This window comes from Mustelus asterias, chromosome 15, assembly GCF_964213995.1.
Source record: "Mustelus asterias chromosome 15, sMusAst1.hap1.1, whole genome shotgun sequence".
In the NCBI taxonomy this organism is placed as follows: Eukaryota; Metazoa; Chordata; class Chondrichthyes; order Carcharhiniformes; family Triakidae; genus Mustelus; species Mustelus asterias.
In genome coordinates this window covers 60,424,217-60,450,511 of record NC_135815.1, presented here as the reverse complement: position 1 = coordinate 60,450,511, position 26,295 = coordinate 60,424,217, and positions in this window count along the sequence as shown.

Sequence of the window (26,295 nt, the reverse complement as noted above, 5' to 3'; positions counted from 1 at the left end):
CGCCAATCTGTCAGCGACAAAATCAGCGCATGCGCAGTAGCCCTGCACTGCCAGCCTCCTGATTGCTGGCCAGCACAGCAAACCCTCCCATCGCTGGCCCCCCGAATGTGTCTGGGCCAGCCTCCACCACCCCCTCATCCCCCCTCCCCGGCAGTCCCGATCTCCTAATTCACCCCCCCCACACTGGCAAGTGCAACACCCCCACCCATCCCGCAATCCCAACTCCCGCCCGGTCTCTTGTATTTTTTCCCTGATTAAAAGCGTAAATATAAAAATAAGCAAAATTTAATTTTTAAAATGTCTTTACCTCACAAAACTTAAGCTTTTACAAAAAATGTTGTACATATGATCATAAATAGATTCATGATGTTACTGCTCTGTGCTCAAATTACAAATAGCTTTTTCTCTTCCAACTTTCCACAATTTATTAAAATTTGGAGAAATTAATCTATTGCAATTTTGAATTTGACAGACATTTATTCCTGCAGCTCTCCTGTTCTTCTCCCCTGGCAGATCACTTACAAAGAGCACACGGAGCAAAGGAAAAGCTATTAGGGCAGAGTGTCAACAGTGTTAGAGGATATGGAAGATATTAATGAGTCTGGATGCTGCATTACTGCACTGACTAATGGTCCGAAATGACTCTCTGTCTCCCTAAGAAGCAAAATAACAGGTGCCTGCTACTCCTCTGAGGTTAGACAAACTGCAAAATGTGGTTCACTCTTCTCCCCTTTACTTCCTTCCTCTTAGTACACATCATTCTTACTTATCAGTTAGTTATGAGGTTTACCGTGTATGTTCCTGACACTTCAGTCTACTTTTTCCACCTGGAAGGCAAATTACTATAGAATCTTCTTTTCAACATCCTGGATAAATAAACCATTAATTAACCGCTAATAGCTAAACTTGCCATCTTTGCAAAAGAATAGTAATTGCAAACCAGTAGCTAACTTGACGACCCCTCATCATGTCTGGGGAATTCTATATGCCCAATATCCTGGTGTTTTAAATGGTCTTTGCATTAATGAATTCAATTTCTGACTAATTACACAACTCAAACTCATTTTTCTGACAGGTTGTATAGGTGAGTGAACAAGTTGGGCCGCAATCTAGCTACCCTGTCAACCGTGGGTGCATATCCTGTAATGGCCGTTAAATCTCGCAAGTGGCCAAAAATGGGTTTTGCGCTGGTGAGACCTCAGTTTGAGATATTCCACACCCCCCACTGGTAACAGTGATGGTTAACCTGATTTCTCTACATTACCATATTTTAATGTATTAAAGGGCTTGATGCCATAGCATGCGACCACAGCCCAACTCCCCTACCCCAGCAGCATGGTGTCACACCAGCACAAATCACTACTCCTTTTCAAAAGCAAAAACCAGCGTGACGATCACATATAGAGTGTGGAAGTACTTGATAGTCCACTGGGTTTGAGGGGCAAGTCTGGACAGTGCCCTCCTGGAATCCTAGCAGTGCCCGCAGTGTCTGTAGTAATGTCAGGGGCCACTGGCACATGCGGGGGGTGGGGGGGGGGGCAACCTTTCTCCATTGAGGATGGTCCCTTTTTTGCGTGTGGGTGTTGGGTGATATTATCCTTGTCCCTCTATTGGGGGATGGTGTTCCAGATGTCCACTGGGGAAGGATCCTTAAATTTAACTTTGAGATCGGGACGCCTTTTAAAAAAGGCACCCCGATTTCAGAATGCTGCCATTGCCAGTGTGTTTAGCCCCTCCAGCTGGCTGCATGATCCTCACCAACACTTTGAAATTTCACAGAGTGCTGTTACATCAGGTGTGAAACCAGCGAGTTTCATATCGCTTTTCCTGCCTGATCCTGCATGCTGAGAAACTTTGGGAAATATGCACCGTTAACCTTTTTTTGCTAAAAGCCTTAAAGGTCAGGGAAATTATAGGCTAGAATTTCTTATTAACTCGTTCCTCACAGCATTCCTTGGTGTTAGAAGAATAGTGATGGGGCGAGTGAAATTGGGCTCACTTGTTTCCATTTGTGGGCACTACAATGCCCTTTAATGTATCATAAGAACATAGGAACATAAGAAATAGGAGCAGGAGTAGGCCATCTAGCCCCTCGAGCCTGCCCCGCCATTCAATAAGATCATGGCTGATCTGAAGTGGATCAGTTCCACTTACCCGCCTGCTCCCCATAACCCCTAATTCCCTTACCGATCAGGAATCCATCTATCCGTGATTTAAACATATTCAACGTGGTAGCCTCCACCACTTCAGTGGGCAGAGAATTCCAGAGATTCACCACCCTCTGAGAGAAGTTCCTCCTCAACTCTGTCCTAAACTGACCCCCCTTTATTTTGAGGCTGTGCCCTCTAGTTCTAGCTTTCTTTCTAAGTGGAAAGAATCTCTCTACCTCTACCCTATCCAGCCCCTTCATTATCTTATAGGTCTCTATAAGATCCCCCCTCAGCCTTCTAAATTCCAACGAGCACAAACCCAATCTGCTCAGTCTCTCCTCATAACCAACACCCCTCATCTCTGGTATCAACCTGGTGAATCTTCTCTGCACTCCCTCCAAGGCCAATATGTCCTTCCGCAAATAAGGGGACCAATACTGCATACAGTATTCCAGTTGTTGGCTCACCAATGCCCTATACAGATGCAGCAAGACATCTCTGCTTTTATATTCTATCCCCCTTGCGATATAGACCAACATCCCATTTGCCGCCTTGATCACCTGTTGCACCTGCAGACTGGGTTTTTGCATCTCATGCACAAGGACCCCAAGGTCCCTTTGCACAGCAGCATGTTGTAATTTTTTTCCAAATTGGCATCTGTGGCTCGAGTTCACACTGCAGAGGGTAAGTGTGCTGAATGTCACATTGAAATAGGAGCAGGAATAGACCATATGGCTCCCTCCGCCTGCTCCTCCATTCAACAGAATCATGACTGATCTTTGGTTTCAATCTCACTTTCCTTTCTATTTCTCATATCACTGGTTCTCTGGAAGACCAGAAACCTGTCCATCGAGTCCAATGTCCTATTGCTGGCAATCTGTAACAAAATAAATCTGTTCAGAGGAAGCTTTCAGAAAAGCACGGTTTAACCTACCCTATGTTACTTGAAGCAAACAATCTATATTATTCCTAGACTTCATTGCAGTGTTAATGTAAGCCTACTTGTGACTCTAATAAATAAACTTAAAAACTTTAAATGTCCAGTGGCATACCACAGGGCTGGGTTCCCGATTATTCGTCATTTACATAAACAACATAGATGACTATGTGGGGGGTAAAATTAATAGGTTTGCGGATGACACAAAGCCTGGCCAGCGGTTAACAGTGAGGCTGAGTGTCTTGGGCTACAAGAAGATATAGATGGGATGGTTAAGTGGATAGATAAGTGGCGGATGGAATTTAACCCTTAAAAGTGTGAGGTGATACATTTTGGAAGGAGTAATTTGACAAGGAAGTATTCAATGAATGGCGTGATACAGGGAAGTTCTGTGGAACAAGGGGACATTAGTGTGTTTGTACATAGATCTCTGAAGGTGGAAGGGCATGTCAGTAGGGTGGTGAAAAAGGGATATGGGCCTTTATCAATCAAGGCATAGATTACAAAAGCAGGGAATAGTTATATAGAACTTGGGTGAGGCCACAGCTGGAGTACTGTGTGCAGTTCTGGTCGCCGCATTATAGGAAGGATGTGATTGCACTGGAGGGCGTGCAGAGGAAATTCACCAGGATGCTGCCTGGGATGGAACATTTAAGTTATGAGGAGTGGTTGGGTCGGCTTGGGTTGTTTTCATTGGAGCAGAGAAGACTGAGAGATGACCTGATCGAGGTGTACATCATGAGGGGACAGAGAGGATAAGGAGCAGCTGATCTCCTTAGCTGAAGGGTCAGTCGCAGTAGAGAACAATACAGCACAGGAACGGGCCCTTCAACCCACCAAGCCTGCACCGATCATGTTGTCTTATCTAGACCAACTGCCTGTATCCCTCTATACCCCGCCTGTTCATGTGTCTATCCAGATAAGTCTTAAATGGCACAAACATGTCTGCCTCAACCATCTCACTTAGCAGTGCATTCCAGGCCCCACCACCCTCTATTAAAAAAAAATCCCCCGCACATCTCTACTGAATCACAAGGGGACATAGGTTCAAGGTGAGGGGAAGGAGGTTTGCGGGGGGATGTGAGGAAATACTTTTTTGCCCAGAGTCTGGAATGTGGTGCCTGGGAGGGTGATGGAGGCGGGTTGTCTCATATCTTTTAGAAAGTACCTGGATGGGGACTTGGTACATCATAACATTCAAAGTTATGGGCCACGTGCTGGTAAATGGGATTATGTAGGAAGCCAGGTGTTTCACATGTGTCAGTGCAGACTTGATGGGCTGAAGGGCCTCTTCTGCACTGCATGATTTTATGATTCTATAATTTCACATTTTCCTCAACCTAGTTTATATTTTTACAGGGAAGATCCTGGGTGAACAGTAATTGGAGAGCTGCTCCTGATTTCTGAGCTGCAGGAATTTTATTGAATTTGTAAAGGTCAAGGATGGAAAGAGAGTTAGAGAGAGGGAGCGAGAGTCCAGGATGAAGTGGCTCCAGACCTCTGATGCACGACAATCGAGCACGAGACACAAGGCTTCAGTAATTGAAGGCTTTTATTGTCTAACAATGGAACTATTTAAACACGAGTACACCATTCCAGACTGGAGGGGTCCCGCCCGAGCAGAGGGTCTTATACCTCTCCCAAGAGGCGGGGCCCGACTGGGATGTGCCACAACAGCAACCACCACAGGTATATTAATCCCACAGTGTAAACACCCTAGCCCAACAACAACATTATAACAACCCCACAGTGTCAACACCCTAGCCCAACAGCAACATTAGAATAACCCCACAGTGGTAACCAACGATGGTTCACCACATTCACCCCTCCTTTGAGAACAAAGGCCGGCGGGGTGCGAAAACAGACTACATATATACAAAAAAAATCTACAAGTCCAGACGGTCTGGAGGACCGCACCGTCGTTGTGACCTCCTCAATACCGGCTGTGACACCGGAGCAGGTGCTTGCGGTGGCGTTCTCTCCAAAACAGCGTCCAGCTGTCCCCTCGAGGACTCACGGGCCGGTTGACCCTGATGAAGCGGTAGTGCAGGGGATCCTAGGGTTGTAACCTTCTGCGATGGCGCCGATCTCCGAGTCTCAGGCAAGCTGTACAGTGGAGTATAACTGTTATGCACTGGTCCCGGTGCTGACCGCGCCACGTCCGGGGGAGAAATAAGCGATAGGGGATACGTGACTGGGGGTATGGGAGCGACAGGAGTTGCTACGTCCCCTGCGGGCGCCAGGTCTCAGATCGAGACTGTGTCCTCTCGCCCGTCAGGATATGCCACATAGGCATACTGAGGGTTGGCGTGGAGGAGGTGGACCGGTTCGACCAAGGGGTCGGACTTGCGGGCCCTTACATGTCGCCGCAGAAGGACGGGTCCTGGGTACGTCAACCAGGCTGGTAAAGATATCCCCGAGGACGACTTCCGAGGGAATGAGAACATCCTCTCGTGGGGAGTAGCATTGGTTGCCGTACACAGGAGGGAGCGAATGGAGTGAAGCGCATTTGGGAGGACCTCCTGCCAACGGGAGACTGGAAGGCCTTTGGACTTCAGCGCCAATAGGACAGCCTTCCAGACTGTAGCATTCTCTCTCTCCACCTGTCCGTTGCCCCTAGGGTTGTAACTCGTGGTTCTACTAGAGGCAATCCCGTATGAGAGCAGGAATTGCCTCAAGTCGTTACTCATGAACGACGAGCCCCTGTCGCTATGTATATAGCAGGGGTACCCGAACAGGGTAAAAAGATCACGGAATGCCTTGATCACCGTGGCAGTCGACGTGTCCGCACAGGGGACAACAAACGGGAACCGGGAGTACTCGTCTATGATGTTAAGAAAGTACACGTTCCGGTCTGTTGAGGGAAGGGGGCCCTTAAAATCCACACTCAGCCTCTCGAAGGGGCAAGTGGCCTTGACCAATTGTGCCCGGTCAGGTCGGTAAAAGTGCGGTTTGCATTCCGCGCAAATCCGACAGCTCCTTGTTACTGACCTGACATCCTCCACCGAGTAGGGCAGGTTGCGGGCTTTGATAAAGTGGTAGAGCCGAGTGACCCCAGGATGGCACAGGTCATTATGGAGGGCGTTCAAGCGGTCCTCCTGCATAGTAGCGCATGTTCCGCGCGAGAGGGCATCCGAGGGCTCATTGAGTTTCCCTGGACGATACATAATATCGTAATTATAGGTGGAGAGCTCAATTCTCCACCGCAAGATCTTGTCATTCTTGATCTTGCCCCTCTGCGTATTATTGAACATGAACGCCACGGACCGCTGGTCCGTGATCAGGGTGAACCGCTTCCCCGCCAGGTAATGGCGCCAGTGTCTGACGGCCTCCACAATAGCCTGGGCCTCCTTTTCCACCGCTGAATGCCGAATTTCGGGACCTTGAAGGGTGCGGGAAAAAAACGCGACGGGCCTGCCTGCCTGGTTTAGTGTGGCGGCCAGGGCGAAATCAGATGCATCACTTTCCACCTGAAAAGGGATGGATTCATCCACCGCGTGCATCGTGGCTTTCGCAATGTCGCTTTTCAATGCCTTGAAGGCCAATTGGGCCTCTGGCGTGAGTGGAAAAGTCGTGGACTTAATAAGCGGACGGGCTTTGTCCGCGTAGTTGGGGACCCACTGCGCATAATAGGAGAAGAAGCCGAGGCATCTCCTCAGTGCTTTTGCGCTAGCGGGCAAGGGAAGTTCAGTAAGGGGGCGCATACAGTCGGGATCGGGGCCAATGACCCCGTTTTCCACTACGTATCCCAGGATGGCTAACCGGCGCGTACGGAATACACACTTCTCCCTGTTGTATGTCAGATTCAGGCGAGATGCAGTGCGCAAAAAGTTCTGGAGATTTGTGTCATGGTCCTGCTGATCATGGCCGCAGATGGTGACATTATCCAGGTACGGGAAGGTAGCCCGCAACCCGTTCTGGTCCACCATTCGGTCCATAGCACGCTGGAAGACCGAGACCCCATTGGTGACACCAAATGGAACCCTAAGAAACTGATACAGACGACCATCCGCCTCAAAAGCCGTGTAATGTCGGTCCTCTGGGCGGATGGGGAGTTGGTGGTAGGCGGACTTAAGGTCTATGGTGGAGAACACCCGGTACTGCGCAATCTGATTGACCATATCAGATATGCGCGGGAGAGGATACGCATCCAGCTGCGTATATCGATTAATGGTCTGACTGTAGTCGATGACCATCCGGGGTTTGTTCCCGCTCTTAACCACCACGACCTGTGCTCTCCACGGACTAACGCTGGACTGTATGATCCCTTCTTTGAGGAGCCGCTGAACCTCAGATCTGATGAAGATCCGGTCTTCAGCACTGTAACGCCTACTTTTAGTAGCGATGGGCTTGCAGCCTGGTACCAGATTCTTAAATAAAGAGGGTGTGGTGATCTTTAATGTGGAAAGATTGCATGCGGGGCGCTTTGGACAATTTGGAGGCTGCGGCTGATCCCCTACTGTCAGCGAAGGGAGTGGCCCACCGTACTGTAGGATCACACTCTTCATGTGGACCATAAAGTTTAGTCCGAGGAGAATTGGCGCGCAAAGATGCGGCAACACAAGGAGCCTGTATCGCTCGTAAATTGTGCCCTGCACTTTCAGAGTTACCACACAACGTCCTTGGATCGGTACAGACCGGGACCGTGATGCCATAGAAATTGTCTGTTTGGCAGGTAGAACCCGGAGTCCACACCTCTTTGCAGTGTCAGGGTGAATAAACTCTCAGTGCTCCCGCTGTCAAACAGACAATAAACAGTACGACCATTTACCTTAATGTTCATCATTGAACAGTCAAGCCTGTGGTGCTTAGCCTGGTCCAGGGTGATCGACGCCACCGTTGGCCCTTGGACGTCACTGCAGGCAGCCGAGGTTGATGCTGAGGACCCCTGCTGGTCGCTCCTGGTCGTCGTCGACCAAGATGGCCGCCCCCATGAATCGCACATGGTTGAGGGCGCCAAGCGTAGCGACTCCTGGTGGTCATCCTCCTCCGACTCCGCCAGCCACAATGGCGTCGTCCTGGGCTCGCACGTGGACGGACCTCGTGGGTACAGCGACGTCGATGGAGATGATCTCCGTTCTGGAGGGTCACAGGCTGCACTGCCGTTCTTGGGCTTCGATCTGCAGACTTTCGCGTAGTGCCCCTTTTTACCGCATTGATTGCAGACCACCGTTTTAGCAGGACACTGTTGCCGTGGATGCTTGGCTCCTCCGCAGAAATAGCACCGCGGGCCGCCTGGGGCTGCCGCCGTCGTCGGGTCGATATGGGAGCGCGAGCCCATGGGGCGAGGAGGGATTTGTGACTGCTCCTGCCACGTTGTCTCCACGTGGTCCTCCGGATACAGGGCCAAGCTCTTCGACGCCGCCTCCAGCATTTCAGCCATCTCCATAGCTTGGGTCAGGTTGAGATTCCCCTTCTCCAACAGCTTGAGCCGGATGTACGAAGACCCTACCCCTGCCACAAACACATCTCGGGCGAGGTCGTACATGTACTGCTCAGCCGACACAGCTTTGCAGTCGCAGCCCCTGGCAAGCTGCAAGAGCTCATTGACGTAATCCTCCATGGTTTCGCCCGACTGCCGACGTCGTGTAGCGAGGAGGTAACGAGCGTGGATCTCGTTGGGAGGTCTCGTGTATCGCTTTTTCAAAAGCTCGAGGGCCCTCGGGTAAGTGGTGGCTGCACGAATCGCGAGGTAGACTGTGTCGCTTACCCTCGCATGGAGGACCTGGAGTCTGTCGTTATCCGTGGTGACTGCTGCAGAGACTGCCAGGTAGTCCTCGAAACACTTCAGCCAGTGGTCGAAGGTGTTAGAGGCGCCGACCGCACGTGGATCCAGCGTCAGACGCTCTGGCTTTAGCATTTGTTCCATACTCTCCTTTCTGTCGAGAGTTTCGTGTTAGACAATAAAATTGATGCACGACAATCGAGCACGAGACACAAGGCTTCAGTAATTGAAGGCTTTTATTGTCTAACAATGGAACTATTTAAACACGAGTACACCATTCCAGACTGGAGGGGTCCCGCCCGAGCAGAGGGTCTTATACCTCTCCCAAGAGGCGGGGCCCGACTGGGATGTGCCACAACAGCAACCACCACAGGTATATTAATCCCACAGTGTAAACACCCTAGCCCAACAACAACATTATAACAACCCCACAGTGTCAACACCCTAGCCCAACAGCAACATTAGAATAACCCCACAGTGGTAACCAACGATGGTTCACCACAACCTCATTACCCCTTCTGTGGTACTGGCATATTTCATCAGGCAAGGTTGTCTTCCATGATGTGGTCTGCCCTCAGGAGACCAGAGGACGGCTGAAATGTGCCAAGAATTAAACTTAATCGCTCTCCCCTTCCTGGGAGTTGCTCTCTGTTCACCTAACATCTTCTCTGTGCTGCCTCATCTGCTACAATTCCCAATATTCCTGATGACAAGGAAACTGTTTGGTGGGCAGAATACCAAGACGTTGCGCTGGTTACACCGAGAGAAAGAGGCAGCCTATGGCACCATTCAGCGTGCAAAGCAGGCAAATTATAATGTCAGTCAACCTCTTAACCTCGCACAGTTGAACACAATGTTAAGCAGCATGAAGGATTTGTACCAATGCTACCTGAAGGGATCATCAGCCAGTTACAGATTAGTTGCTGATTATTTATTCTGGCTGTTGCAGTAATGCTGTACATTTTTGATGTTTCCTATGGTTGTTTAAAGTTTCAGTAATTTTCTATGTCAAGGCTTCTGAACAGGAATGGACTGTAAACATTGCTGTTGGCATTGAGGATGACTGAGGGAATGAGCAGAGGACAGACTAACCAGGACAAGATTTTAGAAGAGGGAGGAGGTGAGGAAGGTCTTTCAGTAAAAGGCCAGATCTACAGAGGATGTATAGGGAATATTAGCAATGACCAACATTTGAGACAGCTGTGCTTCGCTAAGGAAGTGAAAATTTCCAACTGCTGTAGCGCAAACCCAACTTCAAAAGTGGAGCAAGAACTGGATTGTCAGTGGCTGTGAAGGTGACTGTGGCTATAAACTTTTATATGTCTGCTTCCATCTACCCTGCTACATATTAACAACAGTTTACATAAAGAAGAGGGGGAGATTCATATTATTCTCTCTTGGCAAGGAAACAGGTGGAGTGAACACAGGGTTTTGCAAGAATTGCAGGCCCTGCTATTGTACAATGCTTTGTACAAAGCACAATGCTTTGCTGGTATCTTGCTTCAAACCTTTTCTGAAATAAAAGGGATTCCATTTCCTCAACAGGGAGTGCGTGTGTAACCATCATGGATTGTCAATGCCTGATCTGCTTACAATCCACTTTTGGAAATCTGATGTCCAGATCATTTCCTACAATCCAAACACCTTAATGTAAATTTTATTTGCAAAGGCCCTAATTGAGCTGGTGGAAAGTTCAGAGCTGAAGTGTCCACTCATCAGGTACTTGGGGCGGCACGGTAGCACAGTGGTTAGCACTGCTGCTTCACAGCGCCAGGGACCTGGGTTCGATTCCCGACTTGGATCACTTTTGGTGTGGAGTTTGCACATTCTCCCTGTGTCTGCGTGGGTTTTCTCCGGGTTCTCCGGTTTCCTCCCATATTCTAAAAGATGTGCTGGTTGGGTGCATTGACCTGAACAGGCACCGGAGTGTGGCGACTCAGGGAATTTCACAGTAACTTCATTGCAGTGTTAATGTAAGCCTTACTTGTGATTAATAAATAAACTTTTAACTTTATTTTGCTCTGCTGGCAACTTTGTGCCACTGCATGAGCAACTCAGTTTGATTTTCCTTTTGTCTTCAAGATTTTATATCAGCAATAAATAATATTTTTCCACTATGCTGCACATAGCTGTGCGCTAAAGCACCCCCAGATCATTTATTCTTTCTGTTCTAACAATACAGTGGAATCTAGGAGTCCTGGAATCACAAAGGTTAGGGTAAGTAATTAGGAAGATAAATGGAGTGTCGACCTTTATTGCAAAGACATTTGAGTACAAATGTATGGAATACCTGCTGCAACTGTACAGGGCATTTGTTAGACCACACTGAGAGTACTTGGTATAACTTTCATCTTCTTATTTAGGAAAGATGTACATGCTTTGATGGCAGGTTCAGAGAAGGTTCATGTAAAGATGCACTTTCACAGACTTCATTAGGGGACATAAAAAATTTAACAAGAATTGTACAGAAGCCACTTGTCGCTGGCTCCCAAAATGTCTCTGCCTCGGAGTCTCTCCCAACATGGGGTGATTTCATACTCCCCAGTTGGTCACATAGGCCATGTGATCCTTACTCTGCTGTGTTGCCCTTAATGGGACAATCACCAAATCCCTCCCTCCCCCTTTAAGCTCTTTATACAAACTTTAATACACTCAGTCCCATATATTAACCAAACATTATATACATGAGTTAGACGAATTATAAACCAAGTCTTTTGAGATGTTTTTCCATTCCTTATAGAGCAGCATAAATCTGTAATCGGAGATGCTTCCCTCTTCTGGCAATTCACAATTCAGCACTATTTGCTTCCATGGAGACATCAATTATGTTGCTAACAGATACTTCAGTGCTTACGGGTTTGAAAACATTTCTTGATGGCAAAACTGACTGCTGGAGTGTCTCTCTACTCCTCAAGCAGTCCATGTGTTTACGAACAATCTGTCCCTCCATGTTGACTTGATATGAAAGGGGTCTGGTCTTAAAGACAATAATTCCGGGGATTCAACTTGATCCACGACCAAAGTTTCTCACATATACAGCTTCGTTTACCATAAATGATTGTGCTATACTATGTGGCTGGCTTCTACCTAGCCTGGCAAATTTGGAAACACAAGGCTTAGTTTCATTAGCAGTTCTGCTGGTGGAACTCCCATTATGGCATGTGGCGTGGTATGATAACTAAGGAGAAATCATGAGATTTTGGTCTCCAAGGTTCAACCTGACATTTTCTTTAGGCCAGAGTTGAAAATTTGGACGGCTCTCCTGGCTAGTCTGCTTGATGCTGGGTGGTAAGGTGTAGTTCTAAGGTGTTTAATATGGTTAAGCGCAGTGAAGTTTTGAAATGCAACACTTGTGAATACAGTCCCATTGCCTGATATCATGATTTCAGATAATCCATGAGTTAAAAAGCATTGGCCTAATTTTTTGATGGTAGCATGCAATGCAGGTGACTTCACCTCAAAAATGCCCTTCCATTTAGAGTGTGCATCAATCACATGCAAAAATATCATGCCCAGGAATGGACCACCATAATCGATATGGATTTGTACCCATGGCTGGCCAGGCCATTCCCAAGGGTGCAGTGGGCTGTAGCAGACAACTTTTGTTGCAGTTGGCATTGCATGACGAGCTTCTTGATATCAGCATCGATACCAGGACACCACATATCTCCTGGCAAGCATCCTCGTCTTAGAGATGCCAGGATGAGTGCTGTGTAATTCAGTTAGGAGCAACTCTGCCTGGTACAGGAATGACTACCTTGCTTCCCAGAGAATGTGCCATCCTGACAATTCATTCTAGCCGGTAAAGAATGGTTCAATTTCCTCAGAAACTGGCTCATTTACCCATTCTATGAGTATTTTATCTCTCACTTTGGACAGAAGTGGATCTCAATTGGTTCAGTTCCTGATTTGCTTTGCTGAGACTGGCAATTGTGTTTAAATATTTAATGCCATGAGGATCGCCTGTGGTATTGGAGATACTTCCTTGCAAGGGTAGGCGGCTAAGAGCATCCGCATTTTCTGTGTGTGTTCCAGGTCGGTGCTTGAAAGTATATTCATAGCCAGACAGAATTAACGCTCATCATTGAATTTTTGTCAAGACGATCGGTGTCCTCTCTGAAGAGACCCAAGAGCAGTTTGCAGTCAGAAAGATGGTAAAAGTACTAAAAGACAGAAGCCAGAGGGTGGTTGTAGAGAGTTGTTTTTCAAACTGGAGGCCTGTGACCAGCGGTATGCCTCAGGGATCAGTGCTGGGCCCACTGTTATTTGTCATTTATATTAATGATTTGGATGAGAATATAGGGGGCATGGTTAGTAAGTTTGTGGATGACACCAAGATTGGTGGCATAGTGGACAGTGAAAAAAGTTATCTCCAATTGCAACGGGATCTTGATCAATTGGGCCAGTGGGCTAACGAATGGCAGATGGAGTTTAATTTAGACAAATGCGAGGTGATGCATTTTGGAAGATTGAACCAGGGCAGGACTTACTCAGTTAATGGTAGGGCGTTGGGGAGAGTTATAGAACAAAGAGATCTAGGGGTACATGTTCATACCTCCTTGAAAGTGGAGTCACAGGTGGACTGAGTGGTGAAGAAGGCATTCAGCATGCTTGGTTTCATTGGTCAGAACATTGAATACAGGAGTTGGGACGTCTTGTTGAAGTTGTACAAGACATTGGTAAGGCCACATTTGGAATACTGTGTACAGTTCTGGTCACCCCATTATAGAAAGGATATTATTAAACTGGAAAGAGTGCAGAAAAGATTTACTGGGATGCTACCGGGACATGATGGATTGAGTTATAAGGAGAGGCTGAATAGACTGGGACTTTTTTCTCTGAAGCGTAGGAGGCTGAGGGGTGACCTTATAGAGATCTACAAAATAATGAGGGGCATAGACAAAGTAGATAGTCAATATCTTTTCCCAAAGGTAGGGGAGTCTAAAACTAGAGGCCATAGGTTTAAGGTGAGAGGGGAGAGATACAAAAGTGTCCAGAGGGGCAATTTGTTCACACAGAGGGTGGTGAGTGTCTGGAACAAGCTGCCAGAGGTACAATTTTACTTTTTAAAAAGCATTTAGATCGTTACATGGGTAAGATGGGTATAGAGGGATAGGGGCCAAGTGCGGGCAATTGGGATTAGCTTAGGGGTTTAAAAAAAAAGGGCGGCATGGACAAGTTGGGCCAAAGGGCCTGTTTCCATGCTGTAAACTTCTACGACTCTATGACTCTACTGATGGAATTGCTTGATGCCTAAGACTATTGATAGTCCTTCCTTCTCACTCAATTTGAGAGTCGCCTTTTTTGGCCTCTGAGGATTCTTGACACATTGTCCATCTCATGGGACAGAACTGCACCAACACCATATGGAGAGGCATATCAGTTCTTTAGATGGGCGAAGTGCACTAACAGTTTTGAAAAATCATGGAACCATATAGTGCGGAAGGAGGCCATTTGGCCCATCAAGCCTGCACTGACAGCAATCCCACCCAGGCCATATTCCCTTAACCCCACGTATTTACCCTGCTAATCTCCCTAACACTAAGGGGCAATTTAGCATTGCCAATCAGCATGTTACTCTGAGAGCTTCCTCTTGGGGAAGCTTTCAAGACCAAAGATGGTGTTTCTTTTGCAGAATATCCAAAGGGGCAAAAATTGTCGATACATTTGGGTAAAAAAAAATGTTGATAGTAGTTTAGCATGCCCAAAAATGATTTGAGTTCAGTTGTGCTGGTGGGACAGACTCCTCCTTTTATTGCCTTGACCTTGCCTTTTACAGGGTGTAATCCTTGTGCATCTACACAGGCCATTTGACTTTGACAAGGGACAATCACCTCAGTTCACTAGGTTGAGTCTATATCTATTGGAGTTTAGAAGAATGAGGTGATCTTATAGAAACATATCAGATTCTGAGAGGGCTCATCAGGGTAAATGCTGAGAGGCTGTTTCCCCTTGGTGAGAATGAACACAGAACATAGAAAAAATACATCACAAACAGGCCCTTCGGCCCACAAGTTGCGCCGGTCATGTCCCTACCTACCTAGGCTTATATATAGGCTTACCTATAACCCTCAATCCTATTAAGTCCCATGTACTCATCCATAAAAGACACTATCGAGTTTGCCTCCACCACCACTGACGGCAACCGATTCCACTCACCCACCACCCTCTGAGTGAAAAACTTACTCCTGACATCTCCTCTGTACCTACTCCCCAGCACCTTAAACCTGTGTACTCTCGTAGCAGCCATTTCAGCCCTGGGAAAAAGCCTCTGAGAATTCACCCGATCTATACCTCTCAACATCTTGTACACCTCTATCAGGTCACCTCTCATCCTTCATCTCTCCAAGGAGAAAAGACCGAGCTCCCTCAGCCTATCCTCATAAGGCATGCCAACCAATCCAGGCAACATCCTTGAAAATCTTCTCTGCACCCTTTCAATCATTTCCACATCCCTCCTGTAATGAGGCGACCAGAACTGAGCACAGTACTCCAAGTGGGGTCTGAAGAGGGTCTTACAAAGCTGCATCATTATCTCCCGACTCCTAAACTCAATCCCTTGATTGATGTAGGCCAGCACACCATACGCCTTCTTAACCACCTCCTCTACCTGCGAGGCCAATTTAAGAGTCCTATGGACCCAGACCCCAAGGTCCTTCTGATCCTCTACACTGCTAAGCGTCTTACCCTTCATCCCATTTGACCTGCCAAAATGGACCACTACACATTTATCCGGGTTGAAGTCCATCTGCCACTTCTCCGCCCAGTCTTGCATCCTATCTATGTCACGCTGCAGCTTCTGACATCCCTCCAACCTATCCACAACACCACCAACCTTTGTGTCGTCGGCAAACTTACCAACCCATCCCTCCACTTACTCATCCAGGTCATTTATGAAGATGACAAACAGCAAGGTTCCAGAACAGATCCCTGGGGCACTCCACTGGTGACCGACCTCCATTCAGAAAAAGACCCGTCTACAACCACTCTCTGCCTTCTGCAGGCAAGCCAGTTCTGAATCCACAAGGCAACAGCCCCTTGGGTCTCATGCCCTCTCACTTTCTCGAGAAGTCTTGCATGGGGGACCTTATCGAACGCCTTGCTGAAGTCCATTTTGTGAGGGCCATAGTCCAGAATCCCTACATACATTAGGAAGCCAGACTAGACCACATTTTTTTCTATTTTTGCACCAATGTGAGGAAAGGATGCTTCACTCGAGTAATTCTGCAAAACAATTAGGGATCTTTTATAGCAAAACAAAATTTAATAACACAGTTTAAGTACAACTCTAACAAGATGAAGCAGCTTAACAGTTGAACACTAGTTAAAAATATGAAAGGAAGCAACATTAATTTCCAACTTATCACTGTTTTGGTTTCAAATCAGCAATATTCTAAATCCCACTTTAAAGATATGCGAGTTAGGTTGATTGGCTTTGCTAAATTATCTCTAGTTGCCACACTCCGACATCTGTTCAGATCAATGCATATAACCAGCACGTCTTTCAGACTTTGGGAGGAAACCGAGATCCCGGAGGAAGCCCATGAAGTAACTGAAATTCCCCAAGTCGTCACACTCAGGCACCTGTTCAGGTCAATGCACCTAATTATTATTAAATGGAACAGTTGCAACAAGAAAAGGAAATGAGACAGCTTGAATTGAAATTAAAAGCAGAGGAAAGGTGGAGAGAGAATGGCAGAGGAAAGGGAAAGAGACAGTATTTGAACTTCAGAAACTGGAAATGCAAAAAGATTATTAATTTAAAATGACGGCAGCAAAGGCGAAACTTGAGGAAGGTGAAGAAGATTTTGTTAACCCATCTTAGTCAAAGGCCTAATGTTTAAATATATTCAAGCATTACCAAGGTTTGATAAGAAGGATGTAGGAGCCTTTTTGTTTTGACTTAACAAAGTAACTAAACAATTAAAATGGCCACAGACCATGGGGTATTGTTCATTCAAGCAAAGTAAGTAGGTAGAGCTAGTGAGGTGTTTGCATCACTATCAGAGGAGGTAATAATTAGGTGCATTGACCCGAACAGTCTCTGGAGTGTGGCCACTAGGGAAATTTCACAGTAACTTCATTGCAGTTTAATGTAAGCCTTACTTGTGACTAATAAATAAACTTTTCTTAGTATCTGGGGGTTAGCAGGGTAAATAGATGGGATTATGGGGATAGGGCCTGGGATATGGGGATAGGGGTTGTATGAAATACAGTTAGCAAGCATAAATATATTTGCTATAAAATTTGAGTGAGTGAGGGTGGCACAGTGGTTAGCACTGCTGCTTCACAGCGCCAGGGTCCCAGGTTTGATTCCCGGCTTGGGTCACTGTCTGTGTGGAGTTTGCACGTTCTTCTCGTGTCAGTGTGGGTTTCCTCCGGGTGCTCTGGTTTCCTCCCACAGTTTGAAAGACATGCATTGACCCGAACAGGCGCTGGAGTGTTGCAACTAGGGGAATTTCACTGTAACTTCATTGCAGTGTTAATGTAAACCTTATTTGTGACTAATACATAAATAAACTTTATTTTACTTTGTGTCTGGGGTTAGCAGGGTAAATAGGTGGGGTTATGTGGCTATGGCCTGGAGGGATTGTGATCAATGCAGATTCAATGGGCCAAAATGGCTTCTTTCTGCACTGTAGGGATTCTATGAAATACAGTTAGCAAGCTTAAATATACTTGCTATAAAATTTGAGTTTCAGAGCAACATGCATACCTTTGTCTTTAAACAAACCCCAGCCACAACTGAAAGCTGTTTCTTCACTATCTAGTTTTTTTTTGAGAGTGACTAAGATTCTGTTATTACTGTTTTGGTACTAAATGATCCTTATCATTATTTGAACAGCATTTCAGTCGAACCATCCTTTAATTAAAATTGTTACTGGTTTAGTTAAAGTTCCCGGTTGGTTGGATAAAATAAGTTGTTAATTATTCACTTAAAGCCACCATTAGGAAGGAGCACTGTGTACAGTTCTGGCCACCCTATCATAGAAAGGATATTATTAAACTAGAAAGAGTGCAGGAAAGATTTACTAGGATGCTACCGGGACTTGATGGTTTGAGTTATAAGGAGAGTCTGATTAGACTGGGACTTTTTTCTCTGGAACGTAGGAGGCTGAGGAGTGATCTTATAGAGGTCTATAAAATAATGAGGGGAACAGATCAGCTAGAAAGTCAATATCTTTTCCCAAAGGTAGGGGAGTCTAAAACTAGAGGGCATAGATTTAAGGTGAGGGGGGAGAAATACAAAAGGGTCCAGAGGGGCAATTTTTTCACACAGAGGGTGGTGAGTGTCTGGAACAAGCTGCCAGACAGTTACGTGGGTACGATGGGTTTAGAGGGATATGGGCCAAAGGCGGGCAATTGGGACTAGCTTAGTGGTTTAAAAAAAGGCCGGCATGGACAAGTTGGGCTGAAGGGCCTGTTTCCATGCTGTAAATCTCAATGACTATGACTCTCTATGACTAACATAGCTCCTCCCCATTATCACATGACCCTGACAATGAACCTAATCAAAAACCCAGTGGAAATATTCATCTATAAACTAAAACCCATCAGCTCTCTCCTAAGTAAACACTACATAGCTAAAATGAGTAATTATTCTGCTGTCCCAACTTTATTCCTTTCAGACAGGATGGCAAGGTGGCACAGTGGTTAGCATTGCCTCACAGCTCCAGGGACCCAGGTTCAATTCCAGCCTTGGGTGACTTTCTCCCAGTTTCTGCGTGGGTTTCCTCCCACAGTCCAAAGCTGTAGAGGTTAGGTGGACTGGCCATGCTAAATTACCCCCTAGAGTCCCAAGATGTGCAGGTTAGATGGATTAGCCATGGGAAATGTGTGGGGATATGGGGAGAGTGCCTGGGTAAGATACTCTGTCAGAGAGTTAGTGCAGACTTGATGGGCCAAATGGCCCCTTCTGCCATTCTATATCGACTACCTGTAGCACAAAGAACATTTTCCTTAAATATACTATATGCACACTACCTGATCCACTTAATGTTTTGAAAGCTTTGATTAAGTCGCCCTTAACATTCTAAATTCCAGGCAATACAACTCTAATTTGTGTAATCACTCCTTATAATTTAAACCTTGGAGCCCCGGTATCATTCTGATAAAGCTATAATGCACTCCGTCCAAGAACAATCTATCCACTCTAAGGCATGGTGTCCAAACTGCTCACAGCATTAATCTAACCAGAACTTTACATATTTGAAGCACGAGCTTGATCATCTTGTACTCTAGCCTTTTGGATATAAAGGCCAGCATTCCATTAGCCTTTCTGGTTATTTTCTGTATCTGTTGATGATATTTTTACTAATTTGTGTAGCTAGTCGCTGAAGTTTCTTTGGATCTCCACTGTTTGTATCTTTTTACCAGTTAGCGAGTACTCTGTTCTATCCTTTTTAGGTCTGCTGCGAATCTTCTGACACTTACATTAAAATCCATTTGCTACAGTTTTCCCCATTCAATTTTTGTTTGCTTTTGAACTATTATTACGACTATCTTTTCTACCTGAGCCCTCCCGCATCAATTTACTAGTTTGAAATCCCTCTGACTGCCCTATTTATCCTTTCCACTGGGATCCTGGTCATAGCCCAGTTCAACTGATGCCCATCCCAAAGGTACAGTTTTTTCCTGTCCTAATACTGGTGTCAGTGTTCCATGAAATAGAACCCCTCTTCCCCCCCGCCCCACCATGCGTTCACTTCCCTAATCAGCTTATTCCTACAATCAATTCACATGTGGCTTGGGCAACCCTGAGATTATATTTTTTAAATTTAGCTTCTAGTTCCTGTTACTCTCCAAACAAGACATCTTGCCTATTCTTCCCAGTATATTTTGTCCCAACATAGACCAAAATGACTAGGTGCTCTTCCTCCCATGCTAATATCCTTTCAAGCCAGTTTGAGATGTCCCTCATCCTGGTAACATATCATGTCAGACCCTTGACCCTGCTTACAAAAGGTGCACACTGCCAAGCGTCTTACCCTTAATATTACATTCTTCCATCCTATTCGACCTGCCAAAATGAACCACCACACACTTATCTGGGTTGAAGTCCATCTGCCACTTCCCTGCCCAGTCTTGCATCTTATCTATGTCTCGTTGCAACTGCTGACATCCCTTTACACTATCCACAACACCTCCAACCTTTGTGTCATCAGCAAACTTGCCAACCCATCCTTCCACTTCCTCATCCAGGTCATTTATAAAAGTCACAAAGAGCAAGGATCCCAGAACAGATCCCTGGGGCACTCCACTGGTGACCGACCTCCACTCTGAAAAAGACCCATCTACAACCACTCTTTGCCTTCTGTGGGCAAGCCAGTTCTGAATCCACAAAGCAACGTCCCCTTGTATCCCATGCCCCTTCACTTTCTCCATAAGCCTTGCATGGGGCACCTTATCAAACGCCTTACTGAAATCCATATAAACCACATCTACCACTCTTCCCCCGTCTAAGTGTCTCGTCACATCTTCAAAAAACTCAATCAGACTCGTAAGGCATGATCTGCCTCGGACAAAGCCGCGCTGGCTACTTCTGATCATACTATTCCTTTCCAAATGTTCATAAATCCTGCCTCTCAGGATCTTCTCCATCAACTTACCTACCACTGAGGTTAGACTCACCGGTCTATAATTTCCTGGGCAATCTCTTCTCCCTTTCTTGAATAACGGAACCACATCCGCCATCCTCCAATCCTCCGGAACCTCTCCCGTCTCCATTGACGATGCAAAGATCATCGCCAGAGGATCAGCAATCTCTTCCCTCGTCTCCCACAGTAACCTGGGGTACATCCCATCCGGTCCCGGCGATTTATCTAACTTGATGCTTTTCAACAGCTCCAACACATCCTCTTTCCTAATGCCCACATGCTCAATCTTCTCAGTCCACTGCAAGTCTGCACTGCATCTACCAAGATCCTTTTCCACTGTGAATACTGAAGCAAAGTATTCATTGAGTACCTCTGCTATTTCAACCGGTTCAATACAGACTTTCCCACCGTCACATTTGATAGGTCCTACTCCTTCACATCTTATCCTCTTGCTCTTCACATACTTGTAGAATGCCTTGGGGTTTTCTTTTATCCTGTCTGCCAAGGCCTTCTCATGTCCCCTCCTGGCTCGTCTAATCTCCCTCTTTAGTTCCTTCCTACTAGTCGTATACTCTTCTAGATTTCTAACATTACCTCGCTCCCTGAAACTTTTGTAGGCTTTTCTTTTCTTCCTGACTAAATCCGCTACAGCTTTCGTGCACCACGATTCCTGTAACCTACCATAACTCCCCTGTCGCACCGGAACATTGCCATGCAGAGCTCCAGACAAATTTTCCTTGAAAATTTGCCACATTTCTTCCGTACATTTCCCTGAGAAAATCTCCTTCCAATTTATGCCTCTAATTTCCTGCCTAATAGCCTCATAGTTGCCCTTACTCCAGATAAACACTTTCCTAGCTCGGCTGATCCTATCTCTCTCCAATGCTAGTGTAAAGGAGATAGAGTTATGATCACTATCCCCAAAATGCTCTCCCACTGATAGATCTGACACCTGCCCAGGTTCATTCCGTAATATCAAATCAAGCACAGCCTCTCCTCTTGTAGACTTATCCACATACTGTGTCAGGAAGCTCTCCTGAACACACCTAACAAACTCCTCTCCATCTAAACCCCTTACCCGAGGGATATTCCAATCGATATTTGGGAAATGAAAATCTCCCATCACGACCACTCTGTTATTATCACATCTCTCCAGAATCTGCTTCCCAATCTGCTCCTCCACATCTCTGCTACTATTGGGCGGCCTGTAGAAAACACCCAGTAAAGTTACCGACCCCTTCCTGTTGCGAACCTCCACCCACAGAGATTCCGTAGACAATCCTTCCGTGGCATCCATCTTTCCTACAGCTGTGACACTATCCCTGATCAACAGTGCCACTCCCCCACCTCTTTTGCCTCCTTCCCTGTCCCTCCTGAAACATCTGAAACCCGGCACTTGAAGTACCCAGTCCTGACCCTGAGATAACCAAGTCTCTTTAATGGCCACCACATCACACTTCCAAGCAGCAATCCACGCTCTAAGCTCATCCATTTTGTTCACTATACTCCTTGCGTTAAAATAAACACATCTCAACCCTTTGGTCTGAGAGCTCCCCTTCCCCTTCACCTGCCTATCCTCCCTGTCACACTGCCGACCAGCCCCTCTTATTTTTACTCTAACCTCCTCTCTCCCAGTCACCACATTTTGATTCCCACCCCCCAACCATTCTAGTTTAAACTGTCCCCAGTAACCTTGGCAAACCTTCCCGCCAGAATATTTGTCCCCCTGGGATTAAAGTGAAACCCGTCCTTTTTGTACAGGTCGCACCTGCCCCTAAAGAGGTCCCAATGATCCAGGAACCTGAATCCCTGCCCCCTGCTCCAATCCCTCAGCCACTCATTCATCCTCCACCTTATTCCGTTCCTTCCCTCACTGTCTCGTGGCACAGGTAGCAATCCTGAGATTACTACCTTAGCGTTCCTTTTACTTAACTGCCTACCTAACTCCCTATATTCTCATTTCATAACCCCTTCCCCTTTCCCGCCTACGTCGGCAGTACCAGTATGCACCATGACCTCTGGCTCCTCTCCCTCCCACTTAAGGGTTTCTTGGACCCTGTCGGAAATATCCCTGATCCCGGCTCCAGGGAGGCAAACCACCATCCGCGTTTCTCGACTTCTTCCACAGAAACGCCTGTCTGACCCCCTCACTGTGGAGTCCCCAATCACCACTGCCTTCCTACTCCTTTCCTTACCTTTTTTTGCTACAGGACTGGACTTCGCACAGGAGGCACGACCACTGCTGCTTCCCCCAAGTGGGCTGTCCCCCCATCAGTACTCAAACAAAAGTACTTATTCTTAAGGGGCACAATCACTGGGATACTCTGAACCACCTGACTCTTCCCTTTCCTAACTGTGACCCACTTGCCTGCTTCTTGTGGCCCCGGTGTTACCACCTGCCTATAACTCCTATCTATCACCTCCTCGTTTTCCCTGACCAGACGAATGTCCTCGAGCTGCAGCTCCTGTTCCCTAACTCGCTCCCTTAGGAGCCGCAGCTCAATACACCTCGCGCAGATATGCACCTCTAGGAGGTTAGGCGACTCCATGAACTCCCACATCCGGCACTGAGCACAGCAAGCTGGCTTCACATTCATATTTCCCTTTTTCCTCAGATTCCGCAGGGGAAGAAATAAGAGCTAAACGTTGTGGGCGGGGGGGGGGGGGGGGAACCTACCCTCCCTCTGCCTGTTTACACCGAAGCCCGCCGAGCCAAAGCCCTTCAGCTCTCACTCTGCTCCCTTCTCACTCCGCTGCCCGCTCTCAACGCTGCCCGCTGGATACTGCGGCCTGCTTTTTAAACCTCCCGTGCACTTATAAAAAAACTAAACTCCTTCCCAGGTCGCCCCGTGGGCGGCCTACTTCCGCTTTTCAAATCTAAACTACAAACCCCGCGAAAAAGTAAGTAAAAATAATCAATTTCTTACCCCTTTAGCTGAAAACACAAATCGCTCCTCTCTTATTTGCTCTGGTCGAACAATGTAATCTCACCAAGGTCCTCCAGAGCTGCAACAAAACTTCTCTACTTGTATATTCCATGTTCCTTGCAATAAATATCAACATTCCACTTACCTTCCTAATCACTTGCTGTACCTGTATACTAACTTTTTGTGATTCATGTACCAGGGCACCCAGATCACTCTGTACCACTGAGTTCTGCAATCTCTCTCCATTTAAATAGTATATAGCTTTTCTATTCACCAAAATGAATTCACATTTTCCCACAATATATTTATTACATCTGCCAATTTTTTACCTCGTCTTTACCTCTTCTTGACAACTTAATTTCTCCCTATCACGGTGTCATTGACAAACTTAGCTTCCATTAATTTTGTCTTTCATTCAAATTATAAATAGTTTAGCACTGAGCCTATAGCACCCGACTAGTTACAGCTTCATCCATATTAATATTCACTCCCTACACCATGATCTCTTATTTTTTGTAGTGACCTTTGAATCATAGAATCATAGAAACCATTCGGCCCATCGAGTCTGCACCGACCACAATCCCACTCAGGCCCTACCCCCATATCCCTACATATTTTACCCGCTAGTCCCTCTAATCTACGCATCCCAGGACACTAAGGGGCAATTTTTGCATGGCCAATCAACCTAACCCGCACATCTTTGGACTGTGGGAGGAAACCGGAGCACCCGGAGGAAACCCACGCAGACACGAGGAGAATGTGCAAACTCCACACAGACAGTGACCCAAGCCGGGAATTGAACCCAGGTCCCTGGAGCTGTGAAGCAGCAGTGCTAACCACTGTGCTACCGTGCCGCTCAGATATAGCATCTCATCAAATTTTGGAAATCCAAGTACACAACTTTATCCACCTTTTTGGTTAAAGACCTCTAATTAAACATGACTTCCCTGATCACATTATGATCTTCTATGCATCTTGCTATAACCTATTTGAACTTAAATTCCACTTTTGTTCATTTGCAACTTTAAACATATAAGCATCAGAAGACAGTTTGGTGAAGTAACTCAGGAAACTTTAATAAGTTACAAATTAATACTTGCAATAGGATGCAGTGACTTTACAGGCACACCACACTTCTTGCGTCTCAGTTAAGCTTTGGGCACAGGTTGACATTCAATCTCTGGTCTTCTGCTTCCCTCTGGTCAGCAGGCTCTGCAAATTTTTATTTGAAACTTGGTCTGCTCCTTGATCAGTGAAAGCTGCTGCTTATTAACTCTTTCCAAACCACAACCCACAACATGATCATCTTCAATATACATAAATCAACAATAATACCTGTCATACACTTTAGCCAATTACATCTTACCCTCTGGCATAATAGCATTTCATTAGTCCTTAGAATCCAGACGCTTCCTCCTTGGGTCTTGGCTAACCCAGCTTCCTGTGTTGCCTAGTAACCTCAGACACTAGCCACAAAGTTCAAAGTGAATATTCCCATAAGTTTCCCTACAGGTCACTGCCAAACCAGATTAACACATGATTCCACGCCTGGCTATGCATCCGTCTTATCTGGACAGTGAATAAACCCTATTCATGAAATTTGATTCGGTGTTCTGAATGTTCTTACCATTGGAAACTCTGCTGATAAAAACAGCCATATTTCCATGGTTTCAGTACTCCCTTAGAATATGGCCTTGTCCTAATGCCCTTTACCATGATGCTTTGTGGCAATCTGCCTTTGGCTAAAGTGAACAATGATTCTTAAAAATATACTAATATATTCAAAATATCAGCATATGTGTTTTTAAAACATAATCACTTGTCTAAATCTCTTACTGCATTTCATATGTATGTAAACTGCTTTCTTGTTAGCTTATAAGTCTGTTTTAGAGTCATTTAAATCAACGCTGGTAATTCTGTCGGTGTCTTAATGTCTAATGTTTTAAAAGTCTTTACTAACCTACTAAGATTTCTCCCCTTACAGAAGTGGAAAGTTCTCAATGATTGATTAGTTTTCTTTAAAGCTCTTTTTTTACACACACTATCATCACCACAGGGTTCATTGCTTCTATATGTGTACAGTAGGCAAATGAGCATAGAAGTGCCATAGCTTGGCTTGGGGGCATAAGGGGCATGGGTGTTGGGTGGGGGCATGAGATTTCTTTGCAATGAGGTTATTAATTAGTCCAGCTCATTGCACATTACCGAGTCTATAGTGGTCTGTTTCCTGGTTGGCACTAGCACATACTTCTTAAAGAAACTGTCCTGAATACACTCTAATCACAGTGGTTCCCAATTTTTTTCATGTCATAGCATGCCTTATACTGTAATGATTTTTGAGGCTCACCTCTTGTTTTCTCCAACTGAACTGCCCTCACAAAAGCCTTTTATCTCTAAAACCCCCTAAAAATATGTCAAGCCATCATTTAGTACAATTGTCATTAGTTTAAGAAGTTTACAATGATAGCCTGATCACCATTTGCATGTCAAATACAATATTGGAACCTATTTCTCCTTTTCTTAACTTTATTGGTTCCTGATTCTTGTCTCTGTCTTCTTCCTTTACTGGGAACTTTGTTTTTTTGATACTTCTCCCTGTCTTAGTCATAGACTCATACAGTTCAGAAGAGGCCCTTTGGCCCATTGAGTCTCCACCAAAAAACTAAACCAAATCTACACTAATTCCACTTTCCAGCATTTGGCTGATAGCCTTGAATGTTATGACACTTCAAGTGCTCATCCACATATTTTTTAAAGGTTGTGAGGTTTCCCGCCTCTACTACTCTCCTAGGCAGTATGTTCCCCTCTAAATCCCCTGTTCCTCACCTTAATATGACACCCTCTTGTTATTGACCCTTCAACAAAGGAGAACAACTGCTTCCTAACCACCCTGTCACACCCTTCATAATCTCATAACCTCAATCAGGTCCTTCCTTAGCCTTCTCTGCTTTAAAGAAAA